Source organism: Muntiacus reevesi, chromosome 2 (genome assembly GCF_963930625.1).
Source record: "Muntiacus reevesi chromosome 2, mMunRee1.1, whole genome shotgun sequence".
Classification (NCBI taxonomy): Eukaryota; Metazoa; Chordata; class Mammalia; order Artiodactyla; family Cervidae; genus Muntiacus; species Muntiacus reevesi.
Window position 1 is genome coordinate 141,922,480 of NC_089250.1, and position 6,000 is coordinate 141,928,479.

Genomic DNA, 6,000 nt, shown 5'->3' on the forward strand with positions numbered 1-6,000 from the left:
AGAAGACAGCCAAGTGGATCCATGAGGGTCACAGGGAAACCAAGGCTAGCAACTCTTCTCATTAAGAGACAGAATCCCTGTTTGGAAACTGCAGGGTCCATTACTTCTGATTACTCCACCCTGATTTCATTAACCAGGGTTTGTTGAGAACTCCCCTCCATCACCCCCTATCTCTGCACCTCTTGGTTCTTCCCCAATTTGTCCTAAAACTCCACCCTCATCTTGACACCAAATTCCATTAAAGATAGAATGGACTTCTCACAGGTTCAGCTTCAGAGTCCAGAGCTATTGTTATGACCTGCCAGATGCAAAGGTAAAATAAGGATAATAAAACTCATTATAGGCTTTTATAAGGAACACAGGAGATAATGTATGCACAGCACTCAGCAGAGGGCCTGTGCATAGTTAGCGCTCCATAAACGATGCTCCTGTCATTCTTCTCTTCTCTTTCCTCCAATCTCTGTGCCCAACCTGTCACTTCCACCTGCCTGTCCTTCCTTTGAAATGCCATTCACTTTCATCTCTCTCAGTTCACTCCCAGACCTTTAGCATCTTGCATTTGTATTCCTATAATGGCAGATCTGTAGGTCTTCCTAACCTTCATTTTCTTCTCACCCAAGCTATAGTAAGAGTTTCACTTCTGTGTAGCACTTCACAGAAGCAAAAAAGGTGGTGCTAGTGGAAAAGAATCTGCCTGCCAGTGCAGGAGATGCAAAAGATGTGGGTTTGATCCCTGAGTCGGAAGACCCCTTGGAGGAGGGCATGGCAACCCACTCCAGTATTCATGCTTGGAGAATCCCCATGGACAGAGGAGCCTGGTGGGCTACAGTCCATGGCGTTGCAGAGAGTCAGACATGACTGAGCACATGCACAACATCTACCTCTGAGGTAGAAACATAAGCAAAGGCTCGGAGAGGTGAAGTGGTTGCCCAATGTGGCACAGCTAATGAAAGGCAGAGCTGGGACGTGAATTTAAATCTCTTGAGCATGGCCCACTGTCCACAGAGTCAAGTAAGCGATTGCTTCTTTCATGGTGTTATTCTTGAGAATAAAGACCTGGTTTTATATTTCCCATAAACATCTCTAGGTTCTGGTTCACAAGAGGCTTTCAACTAGAATCAGCTGATTTCTTTCCTCCAGGGCCCAACAGCAGTACATGGCCACCCTCGGCTCAGCCCTGCCTCATCAGTAGCAGGGCGCGCACTGCTTCTGTGCCACTCTGCTCCCATCTCAGAGCCAGGGCCCCGGGCCTGACCCAGGGCTGACCACACGGCAGATGAGGGCTGACCAGAGCAAAGCCCACATTCCACGCTCTGGCGAGCAATGAGAAAATCAGGAGGAATGAGGGCTGTTTAAGTGTAGCTCAGATCAGTAGAGAATAAAAGCAACTCCAGGCTCATTGCAAGAAGAAGGAATTGAGATTTCATGAAAAGAAGCCTTCTTCTCTGCGAGAGTTGTGAGATGTTAGAACGAGATTCCTGCAGAGGTTGTAGAAACTGCTCCCCTGGAGGTCTTTAAGAGCTGGAACACAATTCGCTTTCCAGCGAGAGGTAGATATGACAGCTGCGAGGGTAGGGCTGGGCCCCAGGCTGCAGGAGGAGGGTTTAGGACGTCTCTCTCGGGAGGCAGGCAAGAGCTCAAAGGCACGACTGGGCCAGGGAGGGGAGGGCAGGCTCTGTGGAGGCCAGGTCAGAAGGTCAGGCAGCAGGAACTGCGGTGACAGGAGGTAGAGATCTGAGGGAGAGCCCACAGGCTGTTTGTTGTCTGATCTGCCCAGTTACTGCCTGCTGGCTGGGGCTGGTAAGCAGGGCAGCTTGCAGGGAACTGGCTCCGCCTGGACCCTGAGGGACCCACTGGACCCCACAGGGGCAAAGGTCATGGGTTCTAAGTAAAGCAGGGTGCAGAGGCTGGCCCACTGAAATATTAAATACAAATAAAACTGTGCTCTTTTCCTGTGCTTCTTAAACAAGGCTGTTTGGGGAGTATTTCAGAACCACAAATTACCCCAGATAAAAGGACCTCATCTTCCTGGACCATCCAGTTTTGCTAACAGATGTACTAAGGGGCAGGGGCAAGAGGAAGAAAGGTGGGTAATTTCACCGGTAAGAAATTGAAAATACACTTTTCCTTTTTGATACATTTGGATATATCATGGAGCCCGATGCAAAACTACATGCACATTTTATACAAAAGAACTTTCAGACTTTTGGTAGGGTGAGATCCCCAAGCCCTGGGGTAGGGTGTGTGATAACCCTGGCCTCTGCTTTTACATTTCTTCAGTAGAGGAGTATGACCAGGGCTGCTCTAGTATTTATAGTGTCTCAGACACTATCTCGTAGGGATATTCAGCAAGCATTTACGCCCTTTCTGGGGGCCAGGCATTATGCCCTTTATGACAAAGAAGTGGGTGTCTATATTTTCTTTGTAGTGGACTTGACGAAACAGGAAAGATGGAATGATCCCTCCCCACCCCCCAACAATTCTGCAGTAAAGCAGGACTGGGAATGTGGGCTCCTTTGGGGCGGCCATGCCGGTCCCATGTGCCTGAGCCTTCCCTGGGACTCTATCATTCCTCCTCACACCCATTGCCTGCCGTTAAACAGTTGCATAGCACTCACCACCGTGTGCCCCCTCCTAAGAGCCTTCCAGGCAGGCGAGGTTCTGACACATTGCGCACACGTTTACAGATGAGGACATTAGCACAGAGTCACCAGTGTCCCCAGGTCACAGGCAGAGCATACCATTTCCAGGGTGGGTTGGAGGAGTGCAGTCTCAGTGTGTAGCCCAGGGGGGTCTGGGATGTGATCAGTTCCCCACGTGGCCCAGGATGGATGGGCCACCAGCAAGCATTTATCCAGAGCTTGTTAGGTGTGGGCTCTGGGTTAGGCCAGGGGAGGAACAAAGATGAATAAGACCTTCTCTGCCTTCAAGGAGCTTATAGTACACAGGGGACTGCCGCCCAACTGGTGCAGAAAGAGACAGGGAACAGGAACCGTGCTGGGAGACATGCCCCTCCTCCTGCATCCTGCAAGGCCCGCCTTATGCAAGGTCCGCCTTCTGCCTGGGAACTGTGGGCAGGAGAGAGTTCCCTGGCTTGGTCACTGAGCACCTTCCCTCCCCATCTCCAGGTAGAGTTTGCCCCTCTCTCTGCTTCCTCAGGGTCTTCTGGGAGCTCACCTTTCTCTGACAGATACTCCTCTTTCTCTGCAGTCCCCAGCAGTAACCACAACCAAAGACACTTCGGCCTGTGTGCTCATAAGCCGATCTGCCTAAACAGTGCTTTACAAATGATAATAGTTCACACTGAGGCTGTGCTTACACGTGCATGTGCTCTGACTATTTTAATCATCGCAACAAGCCTGCGATTCTATTACTAGGCCCATTTTTTAGATGAAAATCTAAGGAAAAGTAAACAGCAAGTTTACTGGGACTGTCACTCAAGCACACTTTAGACAACCTCTAGTCACTCCACACCCAGTACCTCCCTCGGGCCTCACAATGATACTGTGCTGTAGGTAGATGGGGGAAATTTGAGGCCCATCAATGCATTTCCAGTCTTGATTGGTCTGTAGGTAGAGACTAGAATTGAGGTCTCACTCTTAACCAGGTTTTCTTTTCATTTCATTTTATTGCTGAAATCAGAAAATATTCCTTGTGCATTTCCAGTAACTGTGTACCCCACAAGTTTTTAGAGGATTGGGTCTTGCTCTTTTGTATTGGGTGCAAACAAGGAAGAGTCATGACCAGGCGCTGGTGCAGCTAGAAAGGCTTGAAAGACTGCCACCTGGTGGCTTTCTCAGTGGTGGCGGCTGAAACTGGGCCCACAGCCTGTGAGCCATGACCTTGGATGTCTGTGATAAGAAGTTGAAACTTACTGACCACTAGGGATGCCAGGTGATCTGCTAGGCACTTTCAATGGCGCCTCTCGTTTATTCCTCACATTAACCATGTGAGGTTGGTCCTATTAGCATCCCCATTTCAAAGATGAGGAAGCTGAGGCTCAGAGGTTAGTTAAGTCATCTGCTCAAGGTCACACTGCTGGTAAATCATAATGCTGAGATTCAAGATCCGGTTTGTCTGCCCCCAGGAGCCATGCCTACGTACCCACTCCTTATCCTGCCTCCCCATGCCTATGCCTCAGGCCACTGCCACCTCTCCTGTCTCAACCCACAGCCCTGGCTCCTTGGGCTGCCGCTACTCTGACCTTGTCTGTTTTTTGAGCTCACCCTCACACAGGGCGTTTGCACTTGCTGTGCCTGTTTGCCTGAAATGCTCTCTCAGGTTTACCCATCACAGGCTACTCATCATACAGGTCTGGGCTTGTAGAAGTCATCTCTTGGAAGATGCTATTCCAGCCACCCAGCCAAGGTGCCCCTACTCAAGTTCCTCAATGTTTCATTAACTTACTGCATTGCCTATTTAGGGCTTCCCGCACTCTGAGATTATCTTATTTTTTGGTTCAAGTGACCGTTTGTGTCTATATCTGCCACCAATAACGTCAGCTCTGCAGTGGCAGGAACCACGGCATCCCCAGTGCCTAGTGTGGTGCTTGGGAAGTAATTGCTCCATAAATATTCACTGGATGAATGAGTGGAAGGAAACAGGGGAGAGAAGGCCTTTTGACTGGTCTTTTATGCATTTCAAACAGAGGTTTTCTTATCCCTCCTATGGTTTTCTGTCATCTTTGCCCCTTCTTTTTTTGAATCCCTGCCCTATGCAACCAGGACCAGAAATGAACTGAGGTTGGAGCTAAAACTTGGTTTAATTCAACAGATAGGTGGTAAAATATTAGATGCAGTAAAAATAAGATGGCTTGCATTTCTAGTCCTCAGCATTTGATATAGCTAAAGTGTCTGTATTTTTTTTTTGGTAGTAGTTGTTGTTAATTCTTGTTAATTAGCTTGCACCTTATAGATATTGCTCTTGGTCATTTAAAAAGAGGTTTAATTGGTCATTCAGGCCTGGAACCTATTCTGTTTTCCAACTTTATTACTTCCTCCACCACATTCACAACCTGGGAAGGAGATTAGCATCTCGGGATTATAAACTGCCGGCTTTCACTCACCCACACTTGGATGTGCTCCAGAAAACAGACTCCAGTTTGTGAATTTGAATTTAGAGTCCTGCACTTATAAGGAGAGGCCCAGATCCAGGCCCAGTTCTTAGGGTCCATTGAAAACATGAGCGGAATATGATGGCTTATACAGATGAGCTTATGGCCAAAGGCATGAGGGACCTCAGAAAGGAAAAACCATGGTGGATCAGAGCTTCACATTACATCAGAGCTTCACTGATATAATTTCAGAGAATGAGGAGAGCCACAGTCCCAATTAAGTGAAACCCGGAGGATTGAGCTCTGAGTTGACAGCCCTGTGATGGTGATGGGACAGGGCGATACTGGGGGTGGGTATGGACTAGGAGAGGGCAGCCGCACCCTCCTCTGGGCCTGCCTATGTCTCTCTGTACATCTTTCCTTCATCTGGAAAAATAAAACAGAGCTGATCCGGCTTCAGATCCTGCAACTCTGATGTTCTAGGTCCTTACTGGGGTGGGGGTGGGGCAGAAGAAAGGACTGGAGGAAAGGAAGCCAATGTTGATTGGACTCCTGTTGTACATTGGGCACCAAACTGGGCACAGTGACACCGGCAACCCCATGAGGATGGTGACTGTTTTGTGGATGAAAAGGAAAAAAAGAAGAGGTTGAGTGAAATGCCCCAAGTCACATAGCCAGAAGGTGATGGGGCTTTGCCACAAGGCATCTGGCACTTACAAACTGTCTCCACCCAATCCTCCAAGACATCTAATTCCTAGAAGTAGCATTTGCCTCTTAAGGAGCTCTGCTCTAGTCTGCATGGTGACCGGGGAAAGGCAGAGCGCAGCTGGCGTTGCCAGCTTTCTGGGTTTATTTCAATATTGTTCTCTGGTTCTTAATTAGGCAGCTCAGGGGTGAAAAGCTAACGTGGATGTAAGTAATGAGCAGGAGACCTGGTGTCACAGGCC